At 39.9% G+C, this 12,689-nt stretch overlaps 1 pseudogene; it reads left to right on the forward strand.

Moving 5' to 3' along the window:
• Positions 1 to 379: 379 nt before the first annotated feature.
• LOC147726497 (translation machinery-associated protein 7-like) lies at positions 380 to 571 on the forward strand (annotated as a pseudogene).
• Positions 572 to 12,689: the final 12,118 nt, after the last annotated feature.

Genomic DNA, 12,689 nt, shown 5'->3' on the forward strand with positions numbered 1-12,689 from the left:
AGCACAATGAGAAATTCATTTGTTTGGTGACAGGGATGTTAACCCTGATCAAGCAATACCCACAATCCCTGCCAGAGCGAACCACAAAAGCCACTGAATTAACTTGCGCTTAACCCTCTGATAGTTTGCACAAAGTAGACAGGCTTACCTTAGAGGAAATGTGTAAACTATTCATCCAGCACTCAAACAGCAATAAAGTGAAAACACAACCCAAGAAAAATCCTGCTCTGAATTGAAAACAATAGAGAAAAAGAGCATAATGGAACTAATTATTTGACACCAAGCATCAAAAATCCAATCAGTAGAACTGGAGTAATGAATTTGTAAAGTTCATGCAGCCTTGTGAAGGGAGAAGCGCCTCGACGTTCATAGCGCCAAGATGTCCGGCAGCAAAGGTGGTAAAAAGAAGCCATTAAAGCAAGCTAAGAAACAGGTTAAAGATGCGGATGAGGATGATGCCGCTTTCAAACAGAAATAGAAGGAAAAGCAGAAAAAAATGAATGAATTAAAAGAAAAGGCCTCCCAGAAGGGTCCTCTCACTGGTGGAAGCAAGAAGTCTGGCAAAAAATGATATGATACTGGAGATCCTCTCAGATTGTTGTGTTTGAAGCAAAGAGCCTCACAGGACTTACCTGGGTTGCAATTTGTTCCGTTCCTTGTAACTCTGTCTAAAACCAGATGGTTGTGTTTGTTTGTGCATCTAAGATATTAATGGATACAAATTGTAAATGCAGCAAAATCTGATTACTGTTGTAAGTTGTTTTACTGAGCTGGCTGCTGAGAAGTATTAAATAGATTTTCACAGCATCGTTCACACTCTTTTATGATGCAATAAAACACAGCAGTTTTGCAATATAAAAAAATACCAAAAAACTAGCACCTAAAATATCAAAGCGAAAACCACGGAAATCTACTAAGGGAGACCCCGTCAAAGTTGATAAATATGTCCGAGAGTGATGGAGCGACGGTTGTATACAACTTACCTTCGGACCTAGAAGCCATCTAGAAGAAAAAGTTCTAAGAAGGTAAAGTACAGTGGGACATGGCTGCAAAGGATGTCACATGATGGAACGTCATCATCGGGAAGCCACTGGGTGAAGTTGTGGTGAAGATTGCTACACTCTGACTTAGTCACTTTTTTGGAAGTCGTCAATCTCGGGCAAGATCAATCAGGTGTCTTGTAAAGCGTGACTACTCACCGGTAAGAGCCTCAAGGCGCTGTGACAGGGACTGCTGTCCCATCAAAGGTGCTGGGGTTCAATCGAACAGCCAGGTCGTAAGCTCCTTCCAGAATTGAGACAGCGACGGTGATTGCCTAAGGTGGAGGTCTAGTTTTGATCAGCTGAGATATCTTTTGGTCAGGAAACCTTCTGCTCTTTGTGTCTCTGAATAGACACCTGACAATTGGGGAGCAGTTCTAGTCCAATGATGCCAGCTGAAGTCAGGAGCATTAGATTCATTTAGTCATTGGGTGAGTTCTCTTTTTTCAGCAGGAGTTAGGAGTCTTCTTTTTTCTTGTAACAGCTATAATTTTTAGGTGTTTTTTTCTCTTGCCCAGGAATGTTCTGAAGAGGTGTTAGTAAAGTGTCGGATTTGGTTCACTGACAAAATATCAAAACCACAAATATTGTGGAACCTAAACATTGTGTCAAAAATATCGAGCACAAACATTTCATTATCTTATACTTATAATGTAAATAACAAAAATATCAATAAAATATTATTATACACTGATATCGAACACGAAAATATAGTTTTTTTATGTAAACTTAGTTAAACATAGCAAACATTAAATATATTAACATTAAAAAGTAATATAATGGAATCTAAATATATTTAAATCATTTCGAATTATGTATACATTTTACACGTATAAAAAAACTCATGTATATATCTGTGTATATTTATTTAAACATATAGAATTTAAATATTTATCTATATTGTCTGAGTGGGTCTATAAGTGGTTGTGTGAGGCTTTGAGCGGATCTATGAGTTCCAGGTCTTTGCTGTGAAGTAGGAGATGGAACTTCCTCCAGCCTTGGCATTGTGGATACATCGGATGGTAGCGAGGGCCTGATGGGCGGAGCTGAAGTCTCTGAGTGAGTGTGTGGAATGCGAGGCGGTGGTTAAGGTAAGCAGGTCCCAGGTCATGTAGGGTTTTGTAGGAGTGAGTGAGGACCTTGAAGGTTATTCTTTTGTTGACTGGGAACCAGTGGAGGTCTCTCAGGTGACCGGTGATATGGCTGTGGTGTAGGATTTTGAGAATAAGTCTGGCGGAGACGTTCTGAAGGTTCAGCAGTTTCTCTAGGTGTTTCTGGGTGATGCAGGCATAGAATGCGTTACCGTACTCGATTCTGCAACTGATGAGTGCATGGGTGACAGTCTTTCTGGACTCACTGGGGATCCACTTGAAGATCTTTCGGAGCTGGTGCAGCATGTGGGAACAGGATGATGAGACATGCTGACCTTGCCGCTCATGGTGAGCGAGGGGTCCAGGATGTTGCAGAAGTTTTGTGCATGGTCTTTGGGTATGGGGGGGTTCCAAGTTCTGCGGGCCACCAAAAGTCTTCTTAGGTGGAGGGGATGGAGCCCATGATGAGGACTTCAGTCTTCTCTGAGAGCTTGAAGCAGCTGTTCTTCATCCAATCATGTGACTGTGGCCAACAAGAGTTACAGGAGGATGGATATCCTTTTGGCAACGGAACGCTAAACAGGATTCACTGCTGCAGAGAAGAATGTAATGGAAGCTGCTGTGAAGTCAGGCCAACCGGCGATGCACCTTGGGTGGATAGAAGAGCAGGTTGGTCCCGGTCTTATCTCAGTTCTTAGAGCAATTTTTAGTCAAAAATGTTCTGAGTTCCAAGTTTTGAATTTTTTCAGGAGCCACCTTTAGCACCACCACGAGGAGTTCAGGACAGGAGAGGGCACAACTTGTGGGGTTAGGACTCACTAAGGCTGGGTCCAGCTGTGGGTTCAAGATGGTGGGAGCCTCTTATGTTAATATATTGATCTCTTAATTTGAGTGCATCAGCCAGGCATTGGATCTATTTCCATAGGAGAAAAAGAGGAGATTCTATCAACTTGTCTTCTAAATATATCCTATGCCTACCAGGTCTGAGTTGACAATAGCTAGTATCTTTCCATTTTGGCATGATATATTTTATTGCCAAAGAAATAAAAAGTAGTGTCTGATTAGTGAAAGAGAAGGAAAGGACAAAACGTTGCATTTATTAATAGAATGTGACGATCGTGGAGATCTAGTTACTGGTTGAGGGGGTGTAACCCTACTTATGCAACATCACAGTCTCTGTCAGAGTGAAACAATTCAAACCCCAAATTAAGCTGTGCTTAGCCCTCTGGTACATTGGAACAGAGCAGTCAGGTTTAAGTTAGAGAAAGGTTGTCAAGTATTTATGCAGCATTTCAACAGTATTCTAGTGAAAGACAGCTCTAAAAAAATCCCAAACCAGTTTAAAAAAAGAGCAAATTGTAATAAATAATTTGAGGCCAAAATAATAAATATCCAATCAGTAGAACATGCATTTTTAAAGGTTTAAGTGAAAATAATACCAAAAAGCACAAAGCGCCAACTGTGCCTATCTGGTCCCATTAGACTTGGACAAAGTTCTGCTGAGAACACAGCTGGGCTGGTAGAGCACCTTTACGCCCACTTCCAAGGGTCCAGGACTGTGGTGGCACCACTTGGGAGGGCAAGACTCACAGCTGGCAGAGTGCATGTTCTGGGCTCAAAGTTGAAGGAGCATGCTCTGTTCCTGAGACTCTGATCAGGAGGCTAGACAACTAGCCTCTGGAGTAATTCTGGTGGTGCTGGGTTCAAGTTGCAGGTCCAGTCCTTTTCACCCAGTTAGCAGGGCAGCAGTGTAACAGTCTTACTGCATCTTCCACAGGTCCAAGGTGTACAGAAGAGTTTGGGCTGAGGGTCAATATTAATATTTGGTACCAGCTGTGAAGTAGGAGAAGGTTCTGGAGGTTTCCTCCCCTAGTAATATTTGGAATCTCCTGCCTCCCTGCATCAGCCCCAGCTTGCCTGGGGGCACAAAACACTAGTGTGACACCATTTGTGAGTTTGCAGGGGCAGCACCTTTGTGATGTGTTAGTGTGGTATGTGATGGCTCCTCCCCTATAAAGTCAGAGATGCCTCATATTGCCCACAATTATTCCCCCTTTTTTTCACTGTCTGGGAGCAATACACAAAGACCAACTGCCAGCTACACCTAGTCAAGTGAGTTAGGATACAAGCTAAAGGCAGCAAATAGTTGGAACAAGAAAATGCCAGAATAAAAAGTGTCACAATCCAATTTTATCATTAGAGAGGGGTTTAAATTACAATTCTTTAGACACCAAACTCAATATTCTTGCCTGATTCAAATTTAGAGGTATTATGAAATGTAATAGGGTAACCCAATGTTATCCTTTTGGAGGGACGGGCCTTGCAGAAGTGAAAAAAAATGTAATCGTTGTTCACTGCCAGAACAAGAAAAAGTTAGAAGTACATGTTCAGCATTTTAAATACACTGTGCCATGCCTTGTGGGCTGTTTTGGGCCCATCCTACAGGTTACTTATATTTATTAAAAAAAAGGTTTAGGCCAGACAAAAGGTTTATTTGGCCAGAAACAAAATGACAATTTAAAACTGAACACACAGGCTGCAATGGCAGTCCTGGGGCATGTTTAAAAGGCTACTTTAATGGATGGCACAATAGGTGCTGCTGGCCCATTAGTAGCATTTAATTTGCAGACCCTGGGTACAGGGGGTACCTCTTTACTAGGAACATACAGGTAAAATGAATGTGCCAATTGGGTGTAAACCAATGTTACCATATTTAATGGAGTGAACACACACACTTTAGCACTAGTCAGCAGTGGTAAAGTGCACAGAGTCCGAAGACTAACCAACACGAGATCAGTAAAAATGGAGGAGTAAGGCAAAACATTTGGGGAAAGACCACCCCAAGGTTGACAGGTCTAAAAACAACTAAGTTACATTTTTCTTCAAATCTGGGAAAGCTTCTTCTTGTTAGTCCTTAATACTATTGCTCATTGGCACTAGTTCTCTCTCTATCCAGGTGTTCAGTAAGGTCACGTTTTGATCTGTTGGGCTAGCTTTGGGTCAGGAATCCTTCTGCTCTTTGTGTCTCGAAAGAAGGCACCTGACAATTGGCGAGCAGTTCCAGTCCATTGATGCCAGTTGGAGTCAGGAGCATATCATTCATTGAGACATTGGGTGAGTTCTCTTTTTTCAGCAGGAGTTTGGGGTCTTCTTTTTTCTTGTAATGGCTTTCATCTTTCAGTGTTATCATTCCATGTCCAGGAATGCTTTGAGGTGATGACAGTAAGGTGTCAGATTTAGTTCACTGACAAAATATCTAAACCACTAATATCGTGGGACATAAATATTGTGCCAAAAATATCGAGCCTAAAAATATGGCTATCCTATACTTATAATGTAAATTACAAAAATATCAATACAATATAGTCATAAACTAATATCAAACACAAATTATTGTTTTTTTTATATAAATTTAGTTAAAAGACAGCAAACATTAAATATATTAACATTAAACAGTACTATAAAAGAAATTAAATATATTTAAATGCTTTCAAGTTATATATACATTTTATAGATTTAAAAGACTCAGATATACATCTGTGTATATTTATTTAAACATATATGATTTAAATATATATATTGTCTGAGTGGGTCTGTAAGTGGTTGTGTGAAGCTCTGAGTGGGTCTGTGATTGGGTGAGTGAGTGTCTGAAAGCTTCAGTCAGTGGGTTAGTGACTCTGAGTGTATCTGTGACTGGGTCCATGAGTCTCTGAGTGGGTCTGTGAATGGGAACATGAGTGACTGGGTCTTTGAGTCCTGAAGGGGTCTGTAAGTGGATGTGTGACTCTCTGATTGGCTATGTGATTGTGTACTTGAGTGTCTGACTGGGTCTGTGAGTGGGTACATGAGTGTCCTGAGCGGGTCTCTTATCAGTGTTTGAGCTGGTCTGTGAGTGGTGCATGAGTGTCTGATTGGGTATATAAGTGGGTGCATCAGTGTCTGAGTGGGTCTGTGAGTAGGTGCCTTTATGTCTGAGTTGGTCTGTGAGTGGATACGTGAGTGTCTGAGTGGGTCTGTCAGTGGGTACATGAGTCTGTAAGTGGGTATATGAGCCAGTGCACAAGTCTCTGAGTGGGTCTGTGAATGGGTGCATGAGTGTTGAAATGAGTCTGTGAGTGGGTGGGTATGTATGTAAGTGGGTCTGTGAGTGGTTATGTGAGTGTCAGAGTGGATCTGTGACTGGGTGTGTAGCTCTGTGAATCTGTGAGTGCATGCATTAGTATGCATTTGAGTGTGTGAATGAATAATTATTTTAAAATGTTTTGGGCAAGATTCGTGTCTCTCCGCGATGACGCTACATGGTGACGCCATGCTGAACATCATGACAATTGCCCATGACTCCTCACAATTTGTAAAAAAAAAGGGGGTTGATGCATTTTTAGACTCATAAGGTGTCCCTTAGATACCCCCTACAATGCTACTATGAGGTCAGGATCCTTCTTCCCTGAACCCTTCTATAGTATTACATTTAAAAATTCATCCCAAGACCGTATTCTGCTTCATAAAAGGTCAGCTGCAACTTTCTACACAGCTTGCGGGCAGCCAATCATAGCACTGCTTCTGGTGCTTGCGGTCACAGACCTCCGCATAGCTGATGTGAAGGATCCGCGCCCCTATATATCCTAATTTGGGTTTCTTTTAATATCCCAAAATGTACTGAACAGATTTACACCAATTCACAAAAAGGTCGCTTTTTGAACCAATGACCTTTCTGCCAAAGTTGGTGCAATTCCGTTCTGCAGTTTGGGCTGTAGTCATATCTTAAATCCCTACGGAAATTTGCATGGAGAAAACATGTTTTGGAAACTCCCTTTTCCCTGGTCCCCCACTTGACAGATCATATAGACATCGGAGTGGTAAAGGGCACTCAGTAATGGTTCTGTGTGGTAACAACAACGTTGTAAAGGTTGTTTCCCTTTCAGATGTGAATGCCTAGATTCTTAAAGGGTAATAAAGAACCCTGTAAGGAATGAAAGCATTTTTTCTGTCACTCCCCATTTTTACTTACCTTATTTTGCTGGATTTAAAACTCTGTGTACCTTGCCTGTCAACAGTTGTAAAAAATGTGTTTTTCCCTCCAAAAGAGGTGTTCTATGTCTATGGTATTTCTATAGTGCAAAATTAGCCAAAGGGAAGAAGAGTGTTGTACATTGAAATACCTTATTTGGTTTAGCTAACTTTCCTATTTATCAATCAAAAACAATGTTTATGATATAGCTGTGGCATGGGCAGTTAAATGTTGCATTTTTTTGGATTGTGACTTTACATCATATGCATATGTGACATACGGTGTTCAATTACATGGCTGCAAGGAGTGTCACTCGTCTGGCAGGACTACATTTTAAACATTCTTGCGCTAATACAATGCAGGAAGAGTTCATTTTGCCCTGTCGAAAATCATACTTTAAAATATACACAAATCACCCCTAAAGTATAATTTGTCATCCAATGTGGCGGGATGGCAATATATAAAAATTTTGATCACAAAAACTTACATTTTGTGTGCCCACAATGAAATAAAATCTAAACGTTAGTTTTACTGTGGAACCTGTCCTAGATATTGGGATTAAAATATGTATTCTACATCTCATCGTGGAAAATGCTAAACAAATAATTTGAAGCTATTTTATACCTAATTTTAAAAAAAATGTAAAGGTGAGATCATATCTTTGATAACCTTAGTGGTCAAGTAACATTACAGAAGTGTACTTTAGGCTACATGAAGCTGAAGCCAATTGCTCCCTGAGCCAGAACTGACTAAAAACCATTGCTACAAATTTAAAGTATGATTGCGCACAAGCTAGATTAAAAATTTAATTCGAAAGTGTGAAAACACCCACCGCCACAATATGATGGCGGTGGGATAAGCAGCGGATGTATTCCATGGTCTTCTGCATATGTTGTACATCACATATTACAGTGTATTTCTCGATCCTAAAAATCTTGACTTCATAATTTTAATGATCCGAATGCATTTTGTACCTTCAGGTCACTTCACCAGAGGAATCGTCATGTTAGGATCGAGAAATACACTGTAATATGTGATTTACAACATATGCAGAAGACCATGGAATAAATTGAATTATTGGATAATTTTTTCATTGAACATTGCATTTTTCAACTTTATTATATTTGGATTTATATTGACAAATCGCAGTTTGCGATCCTTTCAAGCTGTGCCCAGAGGGATGAACTCTAAGTTTGTAGGACGCCTCTTGCAATTCTAAAAATCAGTGCTGACACTCGTCACACTTCCAAAGCTAGAATGCACATCCTTGACTGAAAGAGCTAACAACATTGACACAGAAGATACTGGCCTGGCTAAGAGCTTAGGAAGGACTGGGAGTTGCTGATTACTGCCCACTTAGGAGGATTAAATATCTGGAAGAAGATAAGAACGCCTGCCAGAATTAAGGACATCTTTGAAACATTTCTTTCCAGTTGGACATACCAACGAGGCCATCGCCTTCTCATCTTCTGAGCACTCCTATACAGCTAGGGTCCAGGTGCAATGGGTTAGAGAATCAGTTTGGATCCAGTCATGTGGTAGGAGAGAGCTAATCTAAATAAAAACATTGCTAGAAAGTGGAAGAGAGGCCTGTCTAATGGTAAAACGTTCTGCCAGGAAGGTGAAGAGAAAGTGCTGCAAATGGGGATGGGCATAGAGTAGGAATTAAGCCAGGATTAGGCAGGGAAAACTCTCCATGGATGAATCTGATGATATTCAGACAACATTTTAATATATTCAGGAGCAGATATATTGAACTTTAACTATTGTGATGCACAAATATTTAGTGCAAAAATATTGTTGACAAGCATATTGATTTTAAGGTAAGTAATATTAATATAAAAAATATCTACCTTGTTAATATCGATTTTAAAAATATCTAAGTTTTTAATATTGTTTAGAAACATATTATTGTTAATAATATCATTTTCTAATTACTTTGAAGTATTTTAGTATATATTTTAATTGTATATGTTATACATTTTTTGTATAATTATTGCTATTTTTTAATATTGTTAGTAAATTTTAAAGTGTTTGAAAATATAATTTAATAGCTTATTAGGATTTTATGAGCCATAGTGAGTTGTTTATCGAGGTACAGAGTGGGAAGTAAATTAGTCATAAATATTAATTAATATTACTTATGTAATTGATAATTAATATGATAATTGTGTAATTCATCTTTTTAATCAAATTAAGTTTTAGGTTCCGTTTGTCAGGTTTGAAGGGCTATAGGGTGGACATTAATTTATTATAATTATGTAATAAATAATTTCTAATTATTTAATTGATAATAATTGATCTAAAATGTGTAATTAATTTAAGTCTTTATGAATATTTTAATGTATGTTGTGGTTTATATAAGGGAAAGATTGTGATGGAAATAATAATAATAATTAAGCTGGCGAAGAAGTAGCGACCATCACGCCACATGATTGTAACTATACGGTTTTAACCCTGCTAGACTTACCCTCAGTGGACAACTTGGTGATTAAATTTGAATTTAAATCGGATACCGCCCCTTTGCTATGCATCCTTCTCTATAGACCCCCTCAAAGGATGCCTCTCCTTCCCCCTTCCTTGGGTGAACAGATAGCCCACTTGGTAACTGACTATGGGAAGGTCCTGTTGATTGGTGACTTTAACTACTGGGCCGATGACATTCTTGGCGGCTCACAATCAGCAGAACTGACTGAGCTTCTTTCAGGACTAAACCTAATTCAACAGGTATCCACGGCTACAAATATAAAGGGACACATTCTTGAACAGGTCTGGACTCTTAATCTCATTATGCCTTCCATTTCAGTCGTACCATGCACCTGGTCTGATCCATCATATTATCAAATTTACTGTGCAAATTATTTTCGCAAATAACCATCCCAGCTTGGCTGGGTGCACTTGCAGAAATTGGAATAAGATTGAGAAACCTTTATTCCTTGCTTCCCTTGCCAGCTCAACCCCTCCGAGCAACTTCTTAATCAACCTGACCGATGCACTGGTAACCAGTTGGCTACTGACCGCCAGCGACAGGTTTGCTCCTCTCAGGAACATTCATACCCTGCCTCCATGATGCCCAGAAATGTTTTTCTAATGAGCGGAAACATCGAAAACTTGCCTTTAAGCAATTGGAAAGAAAGTGGCAAAGCAGCTATAAACTTGAAGATAAACAAGCCTACTTTGGCTTTTTGAAAACCTATAAAATATCTATACTAAATGCCAAAGCTGGGCATTTCTCATCCAAAATCTTGTCAGCAACTAACCGCTCAAAGGAGATCTTTCACATTATGAATGAGCTTTCTAATCCTGGCAGCATTTTGTGTAAGCCTCCCCATCACAAACCTTTTGTAATGCACTGAACCTTTTATTCATTGACAAAATCCTTGAAAATGAAGTCTAGCATTCTGGTCTGTCAAACTCCGGACTCTAGTCCTCGTTCCATTCTTAACCACAGCACCTTCTCACATTTTCCTGCTATATGTGAGTACACTTTCAGAAACCTTGTTTCAAAAGTCAAATCGGGCTCTCCCACTGATTGTTGCCCTCCCTGTATTCTGAAGGAAATTTTTACTACCCTTCCTAGTCCTGCTCTTAACCTTTGAAATGAGTCTTTGCTTCAGGGTACTGTTCCGGCAACATTTAAAGAGGCAATTGTTATCCCCTCTTAGAGAAGGTGGGATCCAATCCGGTTACCTTGACTAATTACCGCCCTATTTCCCTTCTCCCCAACTTAGCAAAGATTCTGGAAGCATATGTCACAGGCTGTCTTACAGACTTCTTGGAGGATTCTGAATTCCTTGACTCCCACCAGGTGGGTTTCCGCCCGGAGCATTCTACTGAGGCAGTAATCCTCACAGTCCTGGATACTCTGCGTAGTGAGGTTGACAGGGGCTTTGCACAGGCCCTTGTTTTGATTGACCTTTCCGCTGCCTTTGACACGGTCGACCATTCCCTCCTGGTCGGCCGTGTGAGGGATGCAGGAATCTTGGGCCTTGCCTTAAGCTGGATTAGCTCCTTTCTGGAAAACCTCTCTCAGGCGGTCTGTACTGCCCAGTTTACGGCCCCTAGAGTTAAAATCCCATGTGGAGTCCCCTAGGGCTCTTCTCTTTCTCCCCTGTTGTTCAATCACTACCTCGTCCCTCCAGTCCAAGCCTTGAAGGAGCGAAAAGCCTGCACCTTCAATTACGCAGACGACTACCAACTCATTTTTTCCATAGTAACTCCCCAGGATCGATTCATGCTTTTCAATCCACCATGCTGTTCATCAGTGAATGGATAAACAAGAATCATCTAGAACTTAACCCGGAAAAGATGGAGTTGGTTTTAACTGGTGGTATCTCTGGGAGCCCATGGGGACCCCACTTGTGGCCTAGGGAACTGGGCCAGCCCCCTGTCCCTTCTAGCTCAGCCAAAAGCCTTGGGGTGGACCTGACTCTGAAATCCCAGATCAATTAAATGATTTCCACCTGTTTTTTCAACTTCGTAAAATAAAAAACATTTGTAGATTCCTCACCCATGATGGCCGGATTCAGGTGATCATCACCATGGTTATGTCCCATGTCGATTACGCGAACTCATTATACTTCAGCATCCCCCTTTTTCTTTCCCATTGTTTGCAAATCATACAAAATCAGGCTGCCCGCCTGATTGATCATCTTCCCCGGCGTCAGCACATCACCCCTCTTCTGAAGAGTCTTAATTGGTTTCTGGTTGTCCAGCGGTGTGCTTTTAAGATTGGATGCCTTATTTTCAAGTCACTTCACAGCAGGAGTCTGAAATTTGTTAACAACATGCTTACCAAATAGGCTCCTACAAGCAATCTTCACTCAGCCCATAAAAATGTATTACTTACCCCTCACTTCAGATTAAAGCGCACTGGTGGTGCCAGGTTTTCTATCCTGGTCCCACTTTCTGGAATTCTCTCCCCTCCGAAATGCACTTTTGCACTAATCTTCTTGACTTTAGAAGTCTCTTAAAGACTTGGCTCTTCCGACAGGCCTTCTGAACCATTTTCTAGAGCTTGGAGTTTAACCAGATTAGCTCCATGAAACCTCCCCGGTGTACGTGCGCTTTATAAATTCTGTTTTAACATAACATAACAATGTTAATTACTAATAATGATTTAATTGAACATTAATTATGTATATTGTGTAATAAAGATTTTTCTAAGTTATATGTGAGGTATATGTTGATGTGTTGGTAGGCGTAAAGGGTGGGAAGTTCAGTGCATATAATTAATGTATTACTTAATTGTTATTAATTGTTCAATTGATAATTATGTACATTATGTACTTGCAATTTTTAAACATATATTAGGGGCATGTTTTGGGGTTTGTAGGGTTAAAGAATTGAAAGTTACTAAAGTATAATTATTTTATTATTAGTTAATTACTATTAATTGTTTAATTGATAATTATGTAGAATTTGTAATTATTATAATTTTCAGGTGTATATTAGGAGTGTGTTGTTTTCTTTGTAGAGGTATAAGGTAGGACATTTTATAAGTACTAATAAACTTAAAAATAGGTATTTATTGTAAGCAAAATGTGCTAT

This window comes from Lissotriton vulgaris, chromosome 3_1, assembly GCF_964263255.1.
Source record: "Lissotriton vulgaris chromosome 3_1, aLisVul1.2, whole genome shotgun sequence".
NCBI classification, from domain to species: Eukaryota; Metazoa; Chordata; class Amphibia; order Caudata; family Salamandridae; genus Lissotriton; species Lissotriton vulgaris.